Genomic DNA, 13,989 nt, shown 5'->3' with positions numbered 1-13,989 from the left:
CTCGGATGTTGCCTGACCTGCTCTGCTTTTCCAGCACCACTCTAATCTGGACCCTGTCCTTGTAGCCACTCTATTTACATGGATCATTTAATTTCTATTCACTTTGCCAATGATTGAGAGTAGGCTGATGGGGCAATAATTGGCTGGTTTGGATTTGTCCTGCCTTTTGTATATAGGATATGCTTGGGCAACTTTTCACACTGTCTGGTAGATACCAGTGTTTTAGCTGGAAGGAGGACTTAGCTGGGTTGACAGGCCTGTGTTTACTGTTGTCAGTTCCAGAGTGTTAGTTGATGCCAGATTGCCCATCCAATTTCATTCCTTTTTTTTGAGGCTTTCCAGTAGTTGATACAATTGTGTGGCTTGCTAGGTCATTTCAGAGATCAGAGTCAACCACATGTGGAACTGGAGTCACATGTAGGTCAGACCAACTGAGGACAGTAGATTTCCTTCCTGAAAGTGCATTAGTGAACCAGATTAACTTTTCCTGACAATTGACAATGATTTCATCATCATTATTAGACTTTTAATTCCAGATTTTTTAAAAAATTTGAAATACCATCATCTGCCATGGGAGTTTGAATGCAGAACCCCAGAACATTACTTTGTTCACTGGGTTACTAGATGAATGATAATACCATTATGGAGGAGAAAGTGAGGTCTGCAGATGCTGGAGATCAGAGCTGAAAATGTGTTACTGGAAAAGCGCAGCAGGTCAGGCAGCATCCAAGGAACAGGAGAATCGACATTTCGGGCATGAGCCCTTCTTCAGGAATGAGGAAGCTCATTCCTGAAGAAGGGCTCATGCCCGAAATGTCGAATTTCCTGTTCTTTGGATGCTGCCTGACCTGCTGCGCTTTTCCAGCAACACATTTTCAGCCATAATACCACTATGCTATTGATTTCCCTCACCATGTAAGTTAAGATAATGCAAGGTGTGACATGATGGAGAATGCTTAACAAGGCATTGAAAGTGAAAGGACTTAATGTTTCTTGCATTGAATCCCTGACTTGGGCATACCATCTTCACCCTCTTAGCTACATCCAGTGATATCTTTGGTGATGAGTGCAGTAAGTATACTCCTACTATGCTGCAGAAAAGCATGTTCATTCTCACCTGCCTGCAGCCAGTAGTAATTTCAGTGACGTGACATTTAATTTGTGTGCTGCCATTGACTTAAGTCTATCAGCTTTCCTGAGCACTTTGCATTTTCTTTTGTGCACTGTGCCTTGAAATACCGCTGAAATTATTCCATGCAAGCGCACATCATGCAAAACCCAAAAATCAAAGTTAATTGCTGCGAACTGATTTGAGTTCACAGACTTCAACTTGCACAATTGACTTCTGGTTCTGCCTATGCAATTTCACGGCTGCACTTGGAAGCCACCTTCAGTTTATTATTAGGACCTTGGCCTCTGTTTGATACTCCATCAAGATGATACATTAAAAATATTAACAATTCAGTATATGAGGAATCGTGGCAATTTGCATCCCACATTTTCATCACCCAATATAATGGCACATCACTACATTCCACTCTGCTGCTAAATACAAGATTGTTTCTCAATGAACAGCTTGACAGTAAGATAATTGATTAGCTCATTCTTTTCATCACCCTACTTAAATATATTAGGATTTCCTTTTACTGAAATGTCTACCCACACACTGTCATTATTGTTTCCTTCCATTCTTTTCCAGTTTATGTCTATCAGGTTGTAGAGGTAGGAGAATGTCAAGTTTTAAGTGCAAGGACTAGATAAGTTGGATTGTATAATTATTGTTATATCCTTTAAGGTAAAATGTCATAGCTTGTGTTTTTTCAGAAAATAAAAACCCATGATGACAATTTTGTTTCCCAGTTTGTTCATTGAACTTACAGTATTATATTATTGATACTATAATAATCTAGAGCTGCCTTTTAAGTCTGTGTTTTGACACAATTTCAATAACAATCTGCATGTTGCACAGGGACCTAGAACAGTGAATAATGGCTTTTCTGGTCAGTTGCATATGCCAATTGTCCTAAACTTGTGTTACAGTTGAAAACATTTTTTTAACCCAACTCACTGTTGAAAACATGATCAGTCTTGAAAAAATAGCAATTAAAATGTTTGCTATTGAGAACAAACAGCTGCAACAATACAAAGAAACAAAAAGTTTCTAATATTATTTATATACATGACATCCTGGATCTAAAAATAGTAATTTTGAAAATATTGAATGTTTAAGATGGTGAACTTAGCCACGGTTTCTGTATTAAAATTTATTTTGATCTTAAAAGTCTTATAATTTCTTTTTTTATGGTCTTTGGACAGAATCTTGCATTTTTTGGCAAAATGCCAGTTGGATCCAGTTTTCTTAATCTTGCTAGGAAGCTGATGGAGTTTTTCACTGTATTTACAAAGCTCGCTACATTAGTTGGCATTTCAGCCCTCGCAACAAGATGTCCAGTTACCACCCCACCTTATCACACACTGCTCCTGGAGTGAGTTGCCACTCAGTACTGATCTTCCCCAAGACCAGCATTTGTGTCATAATTGGGTGCAATAGCTAAAAGTGTCATGTAATAATTTGTTTTGCACACAATGTATAGAACAACCTCGGTTATCCGAATTTCCGATTGTCTGAACAAGATCTCAAGGTCCCAAAGTTTGAGATCGGAAACCAGTCTTTCTTCACTGCCTTTCTGCATCGTTGTATCTCTCCCACATTGTCTCTGCCCCTTTTCTCTCCATCTCCTTCTTTCTCTCTAATTTTCTCTCTCTCTCTGTCATATACAGCAGAAAGTTTCTGACAGCTGTTTAGATTAGATTACTTAGATTACTTACAGTGTGGAAACAGGCCCTTCGGCCCAACAAGTCCACACCGACCCGCCGAAGCGCAACCCACCCATACCCCTACATTTACCCCTTACCTAACACTACGGGCAATTTAGCATGGCCAATTCACCTGACCCGCACATCTTTGGACTGTGGGAGGAAACCGGAGCACCCGGAGGAAACCCACGCAGACACGGGGAGAACGTGCAAACTCCACACAGTCAGTCGCCTGAGTCGGGAATTGAACCCAGGTCTCTGGTGCTGTGAGGCAGCAGTGCTAACCACTGTGCCACCGTGCCGCCCTGTTCTTTCGGGAGGTGTATTTACAGACTTATATGCAGTTTTTTTTCTTTGTACTTTAATTATAATCCGAAGTTTGGGTTTGACTATTTTAGAGAATCGGTTTTAGACTCGGGTACCTCGTTCAATGACCCAAATGAGTGAACAGCACAGCTCTGAGCAGAGGCACTGACAGAAACCCAGGCAGAGATTTGAGAACCCACGTAAAACTACAGCAAAGATGGCCCTGCTCAATCCCAGAGTGTTTTTCGATTTTGATTTGATCAAGTTGACTGGTGTAACACACGGGTTGTTACTTCTGGCTGAGGGTTTGTGTCACAGGGCTCCATTTACACTTGAGAATGCTTCCTTTTGTTTACGATCAGATCTGTTATCGGAACAATCAGTTATCCAAACAAAATACTCCCCGCCCGTTTCATTCGGGCAATCAAGGTCTTTCTGGATAGAAGTAGTTATTTTCTTCATTTGTTAAACCTTTGTTTTTCACAATTCATGTAGTTGTCCCTATCTCTGACTTCATTGTGCATCTCTCCTTGGGCATTAGTAAGGTGCAATGATATAACAAGCATCAAAGACATCATGTGGGAACAGGGGTAGTAATTTGTGTGCATGACATTGGTTCACTCCAACACCTTAGGATTGCACCCCCTGCCCCTTCCTTATTGCCTCCAGTTTGGTTAGCTGTGGGCATAGGAGTGAGCATATGAAGAGAGTTCTAACAGTGACCGGGACGCAAGGATATGACACAAAGGGACAGCCAATGTTGACAATAGCCAGAGTAAGTATGTTATAAGCCTCTGTTTCCAAGATTTGGAGATGCTGGTGATGGACTGGGGTGTACAAAGTTAAAAATCACACAACACCTTTGCTTGGTTTCCCCAGTGTACCATGCCTCTGGGCATCCTTGCCTGCAATGTATAAGATAGACAACGTTGGCTAAGTCACATGAGTACCTATAAGTTGCAGGCAAGGATGCCCAGAGGCATGGTACATTGGGAAAACCAAGCAAAGGCTACGACAACAGATGAATGGGCATTGCATAACAATCAACAGACAGGAGGGTTCCCTCCCAGTTGGGGAACACTTCAGTGGTCCAGGACATTCAGCCTCGGACCTTCAGGTGATCATCCTCCAAGGTGGTCTTGGGGACAGGCAGCAGAGAAAAGTGGCCGAGCAGAGGCTGATAGCTAAGTTCGGTACCTATAGGGAGGGCCTCAACCGGGACCTTAGGTTCATGTCACATTACAGGTGATCACCATTGCACTATACACACACACACAGATACTCCCACACACACACACTCTCACACACACACAGGCACTCCTATACACACATACATAAGGACATGCAGACACACAGACACGCACACAAACACCCACACACACCCTTACCGACACACACACACACCCACACTCACACATGCACCTCCTCACAGCCACACACACTCCCCCACTCACACATACACCTCCTCACAGACTTAAGACACTATGCACTCACTACACACACACATATACACTTTCTCACACTCACAATCCCCAACTCAGACAGACACACACACACAGATGAACAAAGACCCACATGCACACATATACTTTGTGGGGTGAATTTGTACTTGCAAAGTTATGTTGTACTTTGCTCAAACACTGCATGCATTCATGTAGAATTCTGAGCTCAAAAACTGCATGAATTTATGTAAAACTCCGTTATCTCACTTTTTAGATTAGAATCAATCTAAACCTCATGGCATAGACAGAGTACACAGGGGGCCAACACCTTTAACATATTGTCTAGTTATCACCATTGTTAACAGCTAACCCGAGAATGCAACTTTTTAAAAAAAAGGTTCTGTGATTTGCACATGGAAGAAGTGAAAATCTCACTGTATTCTAACAGATGAAAGGCTTAACAGACAATCAATTTTTCAATGTATAATTTCAGTTACATCACACTGCAAATGTTTGCTATAAAATCTGTGTTAGGATTGAGCCCTCCCACTATCTCCTGATGAAGGAGAGTCGCTCCGAGAACTAGTGTGCTTCCAATTAAACCTGTTGGACTATAACCTGGTGTTGTGTGATTTTTTACTCTGTTTCCAAGGACAGTGTGTAAGAGGGCTATGTTGTTCCACTGAGAATGCTCTGTGGCTGTTTGCAGATGCAGCCCTTGCCTTCTAACAAGTGGCTTACTTACCCCACACATTGTGAGTCCTTTCACAGCCATTCTCCTCGACATTGTGAGCTAACCATGTGTTTAATGATTGGAATGACAATGTGTGGTCCTCTGCCATGGCTTTCAGCTCTCAGCATTAACGTGCCACTAAGACCCTCAACATCACCTTCTCTGTTCTAAGTTCCCATCCTGTCAATTCTGCAGACTTCACACTTGCCCAGGTCTTTCTCCAAGCCTTGATATGCACCTACACCAGCCTTCCTGTTCCTCCTCCAGGCCCCTTTCCAACAACCAGCTTTCCCAACTGCTCACCTCAATTTCTCTAGTTCCTGAGATAACAAGGTCCATTTCTTCTAGCCAGCTGAGCTGCCAGACTCCTGGGCTGATGGACGGACATGTTCTCAACTGTGACTTTATGGAGATGAATGACCTTGAACCTCCTCCCTGGCGAATGATGAATGGACCCCCTTCTACAGAGTCACCTAAGTAAGCATATCATTGCACCAAAGTCCAAGACTTGTTTGGAAGGCTACCCTATGCTGGACCCCTACTCACCCGAAAATAACAGGCACCCTGATCTACCTCACTGTGGATCACTTCCCTGAAGCTTTCAGACAACATGCTGCAGATGCTGTGTGTCTGGCGCAAATGCTAAGGCCATGTGGTACAAGGTGCAAGATTGACTTAAAACAAGATGCACATACCCTTGACTAAGAATAGCTGCACAGCTCAACGCCTGCCTGGAGGTGCAACTGCGTCAATTGCCAATGCAAGGCATAGTGGGGCATAGCAAGGCATGGCATGGAATGCTGTGAACATGCTGGGAGGCACCAGGTGAATACACACTGACCGAGCAAGGCAGAAACCCCAGCAGACAGCCTAGTCCATACTCTGTAATGAGGTCCTTTCCCTGTGTGGTACACATATCCCTTGTAGTCATACACTGTTGGTTGACCAATGTGTTAGAGCACATTGCCAGTAGTTGGTAGGATGCCAAGCTGGTGGCAATGTCTTCCTGAAAATGAAGTGCCAATAACTATGGTGGAAGGGTACATGCAACTAGTACTGGTGGTTCATGCTCAGCTCTGCAGCTGGCCTGTGGACAAGGGAGAGTTCTTTTACAGCAAGTGGTGAGTCAAATCTATCTAGAACTCGCCCTAGTTTCCATGTTGAGATTTCCTGTTGATGAGTTTGTATGGCAAGCTTGTAAGAACACAACCCATGGCAAGTTAACAAGCAACGATGAGTGTTAATTGGGAAATCGCCACTTGCCTCACGTAAATCTCACCACACTGCTTGAGAAAAGTGAACAAGTTACAGCGAGCTGATTTCAATGTTGAGATGGAACTCATCAAACATTGCGCCTGATTCTATCACTGATCTCTTGCCACAGCCTATGTTGCTCAGAGCCTGGCAAGCCCCAGCCTGTGTGTTCACTTTGAAGGCTGCTTTAACTTTGAAAGATGTATAGAAAATTAAAGTAAAGGCAAAAGGGCTTTTTCCCTTGCGGCTCCAGAAATGCATACAGCCATTAATTTTATCATCATTCAGTTTCTACAATAATGACGTATGGAATTTGATGCTGACAGTATCTGGAAATTAGTTTTCAATACTCTGCCACAGGAGTGGAAGCAGTAACTGTTTAATCTGCCTTCATTGTCAATAAGAAGCATTGCCAAAAATATTAGAACCATCCTCGTTAAATGATTTGGGTAATAAGTGGAATGATACATCCATAAAATATAAAACATTGATACCAATATGATTTTCCTCTAACAATGTACTGATAGAATGTAGCAAGTCAATGGTGCTGTACTAATAAATAAATTGCAAGACAGAAGTCTATCAAAAACAATTTAAATGTTGCCAGAATATTGGTTAACATGAAAATCTATGAAATGAATGGTCGCAACTTATTCACATATATTTTATTTCATTTCCTCTCCAAGTATTGAAAGTAATCTGAAACAAGCTTCCACTTTTACCTCAGATTAAGGCATGTTGTAGGCAAAAGTGAGGACTGCAGATGCTGGAAACCAGAGTTTAGATCAGAGTGGTGCTGGAAAAGCACAGCAGGTCAGTCAGCATCCGAGGACAGGAAAATCGACATTTTGGCCCTTCATCAGGAAATTAGATTTTCAATAGTTTGGGAGAAGATTTGTAGCTCGGGTGCTCGTTGTTGTGGTTCTGTTCGCCGAGCTGGGAATTTGTGTTGTAGACATTTCGTCCCCTGTCTAGGTGACATCCTCAGTGCTTGGGAGCCTCCTGTGAAGCATTTCTGTGATGTTTCCTCTGGCATTTATATTGATTTCAATCTGTCGCTTCCGGTTGTCAGTTCCAGCTGTCCGCTGCAGTGGTCAGTATATTGGATCCAGGTCGATGTGCTTATCGATTGAATCTGTGGATGAGTGCCATACCTCTAGAAATTCCCTGGCTGTTCTCTAGTTGCATATACCCTTCCATGCAGCGGACAGCTGGAACTGACAACCGGAAGTGGCAGATACAAATCACTATAAATGCCGGAGGAAATATCACAGAAGTGCTTCACAGGAGGCTCCCAAGCACTGAGGATGTCACCTAGACAGGGGACGAAACATCTACAACACAAATTCCCAACTCGGCGAACAGAACCACAACATAGATTTTCAATACTCTGCCGCAGGAGTGGAAGCAGTAACCGTTTCACCTGCCTGCATTGTCAATAAGAAGCATTGCCAAAAATATTAAATGATTTGGGTAACAAGTGGAATGATACATCCATAAAATATAAAACATTTATATAAAATATAAAACTTGATGAAGGGCTTTTGCCTGAAACATCGGTTTTCCTGCTCCTCAGATGTTGCCTGACCTGCTGTGCTTTTCCAGCACCACGCTGATCTAAACTTAGAGCATGTTGTTTTAAGGATGATGGAACAAATCCACACTTCAGGCATGAAAAACCACCACCATTATTACATATTTAATTGTTTGCTTATTTCAGTAATGAATCTGATGTATGTGGAAGAAGAGAATGCTGTGTACTTTTTAATTCATTCAAAGAATGTCAATATTACAGCAAGGACAGTATATATTCCCATTCTATAAGAAGGATTTGGAGATGCTGGTGTTGTACAGGGGTGTACAAAGTTAAAAATCACACAACGCCAGGTTATAGTCCAACAGGTTTATTTGGAAGCACTAGCTTTTGGAGCGCTGCTCCTTCATCAGGTTGTTGAACTATCTGATGGGAGCTGCACTCCAAAAGCTAGTGTTTTCAAATAAACCTGTTGGACAATAACCTGGTGCTGTGTGATTTTTAACTATGAGAAGGAGTTAGTGAGCTGCTATTTTGAACTCCTGTAGTCTATCTGGTGCAGGTACATCCAAACTGCTGCTCAGTAGGACGTTTCAAGATACTGATCCAGCAACAATGAAGAAACAGTGATATGATTCCAAGTCAGGATAGTGTATGACTTGGAAACAAGCTTATGAGGGGTGGTATTCAATGTACCTGGTACCCATGTACATCTAGATGGGAGAGTTGCCATGGACTTGTAGGTAATATTGAAGAGGCCTTCGCAAGTTGCTGCAGAGTACAAGCTTCCCCTGAGCAGTGATTCTCATCTCTCCTCTGGACTTTATCTCTTCTGTCGACATTTGGATAAAGGCTACAATAAGTCAGGAGAAGAGTGGGCATACTGAAATCCAAACGGAGCATCAGTGAGCAAATTTTTATTGAACAAGTGACACTCTGAGTCATAGAGTCATAGTCATGCAGCACAGAAACAGAGCCTTTGGCCCAACCAGTCCATGCAAAACATAATTCCAAACAAAACTAGTCCCACCTGCCTGCATTTGGTTGACTTCCCTCCAAATATTTCTTATTCATGTACATACCTACATGCCTTTCAAATGTTGTTACTGTACTCTCATTCATCATTTCCTCTGGAAATTTATTCTGCACAGAAACTGCTCTCTGTGTAAAAAAAAATGCCACTCATGTCTTTTTTTAAACCTTTCTCCTCTCACCTTAAAAAATTGCCTCCTCGCCTTGAAATCAACCAACCTAGGGAAAAGACACCTACCATTTACCTTTTCTGTACCCCTCATGATCTCATAAACCTCTACAAGGTCACCCCTCAACTTCCTACATCCTGTGAAATAAGACCCACCCTATTCAGCCTTTTCTTATAACTCAAATCCTCCACTCCCAGCAACATCCTGGTAAATCTCTTCTGAACCCTTTCCAGCTTAATAATATCCTTCCTATAACAGGGCAGCCTGAACTGGACACAATACCCCAGAAGAAGCCTCACCAATGACCTGAACAATCTCTACATAACATACAAACACCTGTACTGAAAGGTCTGAGCAAAGAAGGCAAGTGTGCTAAATGCCTTCTTAACCATCTACATGTGCCACCCTATCTATACGTGATGCAAATTTCAAAGAATTATGTACCTGAATCCCTAGGTTTTTCAGTTCTACAACACCACCCAAGGCCCTACTTTTACTTGCAAAGTCCCACCCTTGTTTGTTTTACCAAAATGCGATACCTTGCATTTAATCAAATTAAATGCCATCTGCCACTCTTCAGCTCATTAACCCGAATGATCAAGATAGCACTGTTAATGATCCCTTCAATCCATTTTACAATGATCAAGAGGACAATGATGAGCCAGTAATTGATCAGGTTAGAATTTTCTTGTTTGGTGTGTACAGAACGTGCCAGGGTAATTTTCTACATTGCCAAGTAAATGTCAGTGTTGTGGCTGTGCTAGAATAGCTTGACTAGGGCTGTAGCTAATTTTTGAACTTGAGACTTTGGCAAATGTTATCGGGGCCAACCGCCTTTACATAGGCAGTGCCTTGGCCATTTCTTAATAGAAAAGAGAGTGAATCAAATTGGCTGAACGCTGCTGTGAAATGTTCACTCCGGTTTTCACTCTGCAGATGATGCCTAACAAGCTGAACATTTTCAGCATTGTCTGTCTTTGTTAAAGGAACACACATCAGCTTCTGGGAGCAAAACAAAAAAAAAATTAACAGTAGCACCTCCTCACCACACTGCGCTCAATTCACAAATTCCCACTTTGGGATTTGCTTCACAAAAATCGCTGGTCCTGAATACACTGTGCTCTCCACTCAGTTGCCAACTCCCAGATAGCCGCAAATTTACATGTTGAGCTTATGGTTGCAACTGCCAGATTAAAAGAAAATATCTCCTTGTCAGTAATGCATATAGCTGCCTGTGGCTGACCAGATCACTATTCGCCAGTCTCCAAAAACAGAAAATCAGAAGGGGAAGGCTGAGTGAAAGAAATGGAGTGCTTGGAAAGTAAGGTATCCATGGTTACATGAATTGCAACTGGCACTTTATTTTCAACAAAGCGATGAGAGCGAGAAGGGTCATATCACAGGAAAATAATACCATCCAACGTATTCATGTGATGTTAAGCATGGTCACCCCCACTACACTTAGGTAACTCAAGCCTACCACTTCTCATTTACCCCATGCAGTTATTGGCTGCTTGCCCTGCAACAGAGTGGAGACAATGTCATTGAGTGTGTGATCATGTGCCCGAGATAGCTGAATAGCTGGTGTTATGTGAAGGCTAATAGATGTGGGTGTAATTGCATCATTGGTGGGTGTGTGTGGGCAAAATAGATCTTTTAACATTATGCCTGTGTCCTGAGTGATTGAGTGATGGGGATGGTAGCATTGTGAGAGGTTGGTGGTGCACTGGGTTACAGATTTCAAGTAAGATGTAACCACTGATTGTGACACTGGTGTAAGTCCTCCAGGACCAATTCTAGGATCTCCCTGCCATTATGTTCCTATTCTCTTCCAGGGGTGGCCCACGAGGGTGTCCTGGTCCTCTACGGAGACAAGATCTCTGTCTTCCATTTCACTTCTTTTACTAAGATCTCCAGCACTATATCTAAAGAACTGAGAGCTATCTCTCTTGACTTTGGTGTCCTTCTCCTTCCAGCCATTTGCAACACAAGTCGTCAACATTGCTTCAGCATTTTTGCAAGGTTTGTAGCTCAGGTTGAGGTTTAGGGTGTAGGTTTGCTCGCTGAGCTGTAGGTTTGATATCCAGACGTTTCATTACCTGGCTAGGTAACATCATCACTGGCGACCTCCAAGTGAAGCGAAACTGTTGTCTCCTCCTTTCTATTTACATGTTTATCCTGGATGGGGTTCCAGGGATTTGTGGTGATGTCATTTCCTGTTTGTTTTCTGAGGTGTTGATAGATGGTACCTAGATCTATGTGTTTGTTTAAGGCGTTGTGGTTGGAGTGCCACAATTACACAATTACACAATTCCGGACAATTAAACAAGACGGAACCAACACTCCACGATTCTACGGACAACCAAAAATCCATAAACCAGGAGCTCCCCTCAGACCCATAGTCTCACTATCCAGAACACCAACTTACAGACTGGCCAAAGAACTAATCACAAGACTGAAATACCTAGTAAAAGAGTCACAGCACTCCATCCACTCCACCCAGGAATTCCTAAAAATCATCAAAAACCCAAAATAGAGGAAGACGAAACAATGATCTCATTCAATGTAACAGCACTGTTCACCTCCATCAACATCAACCTGGCAAAGGAAACACTTACCACACTTACCACACACACCCCAACCCCCATCAATCACATTACCAATGAAACATCATGAAGCTAGTGGACCTGTGCCTCACCACCAACTTCACCTTCAACAACATAATCTACAAACAAACCAATTGCACACCCATGGGATCTCCGCTAACACGATTCATAGCAGAAGCGGTAATGCAAAGGCTAGAACAAACAGCCCTACCAACCATCAAACCAAAAATCTGGGTCCGCTACATAGATGACACCTTTGTCATCACAAAATGAAACAAGATAGAAGAGACATTTAACATCATCAACAACACCCTCATAGGCATAAAGTTCACCAAGGAGGAAGAAACCGACAACAAACTCACGTTCCTGGACGTCACAGTCGAAAGAACGGACAACTGAGAACTACAGACCTGCATATATAGAAAACCGACAAACACTGACCAAATACTTAACTACACCAGCAACCATCCCAATACACACAAACGAGGCTGTATCAGAACACTATTCCAACGAGCCACCACACACTGCAGCACAGACGAACTTCATAAAACAGAGGAGAACCACCTATACAACGTATTCAAGAAGAACGGATACTCAAAAAACACAGTCCGCAGATTCCTCAAGAACAAACCACGACAAGCAGACCAAACACAGCCAGAAACCCTAAACACCTTACCATACATCAAAGAAGTTTCAGAAATGACAGCCAGACTACTAAGACCCCTCGGAATCCTAGTAGCACACAAACCCACCAACACTCTCAAACAAAAACTAACAAACTTAAAAGACCCAGTATATCCCATGGACAAAACCAACATTGTCTCCAAAATTCCATGCAAGGTCTGCCAGAAACACTACGTAGGACAAACAGGAAGAAAATTAGCCACCAGGATACACAAACACCAGCTAGCCACAAAAAGACACGACCCTCTCTCCCTCGTAGTCCTACACATGGAGGGAAAAAAGAACAACATTTCGAGTGGGACAACACATCTATCCTGGGACAGGCTAAGCAAAGACATGCCAGAGAGTTCCTAGAGGCCTGGCACTCCAACCACAACACCATAAACAAACACAAAGATCTAGATACCATCTATCAACCCCTCAGAAAATGAACAAGAAATGACATCTCCACAAACTCCTGGAACCCCATTCAGGACAAACATATAAATAGAAAGCAGGAGACAACAGCTTTGCTTCAGTTGGAGGTCGCTACTGATGATGTTACCTAGCCAGGTAATGAAACATCTGGATATCAAACCTACAGCTCAGCGAGCAAAACTACACCTTAATTGCTTCAGTATAATGATTGCAGCTTCCCTTCAGAGGAGTGGATAGCCTTTAGAACGGAGAGGCTACGTATGTTGTTAGGACCTCTGTTGAGTGTTGAGTCAGCCAACAGTACATATCTTATTCAATTGAATTGTATAACCAATGAAGTAAGGAGATAGCCTTACCTTATGTACTGCTAGTGTCAACGGACTAGTTTTGAGCTAGTTGTAAATCACAAATGCGGATTATTATTTATTGCAGGGACTGTGTGATGATCATTCATACCTATACTATTATGGATAAATACACTTTTTAATGGGATCTTGGGATGCTAGCATCTCTGATAAGTCAACAGATAATGATTCCAGTTGATGTTATGACTGATTCACATTTAACACAATTTGAAATATTTCAAAACATCTTGTAATATTTCATCTATCCTGTCAGCATCCTTTACAGACTCAAACACCAGAGCGAAGTCCCTTCCCTATCACATCTTTAGGTTTGGCCAAATCGTTGCTTTCATTTCCCAGTGTTGAGAGTCTGGTAGCCTCTTCCTTGAGTGTTCACACAACTATGTCTTTCTCAGCTTTCAATGACCCCTTCAACTTTATAACCAAACACTTCGGTCTGGAACTTAATAACTAAAACCCTTACACTATGGTAACTTATTTCATAACTTTCCTGACCTAACCTTGCTCCAGTTGAATGGTGGTTCTACAACTAACTTCAACCAGGATTTCTGCAAACTGAAACCAAAAGCTTTCCAAATGATGTTTCCCTAATGAAGTAAAAACAAAAAAATCAAATCCTGATCCTTCTA

The sequence above is a fragment of the Hemiscyllium ocellatum genome, chromosome 1 (assembly GCF_020745735.1).
Source record: "Hemiscyllium ocellatum isolate sHemOce1 chromosome 1, sHemOce1.pat.X.cur, whole genome shotgun sequence".
NCBI classification, from domain to species: domain Eukaryota; kingdom Metazoa; phylum Chordata; class Chondrichthyes; order Orectolobiformes; family Hemiscylliidae; genus Hemiscyllium; species Hemiscyllium ocellatum.
Note: the sequence above shows the minus strand (reverse complement) of the source record.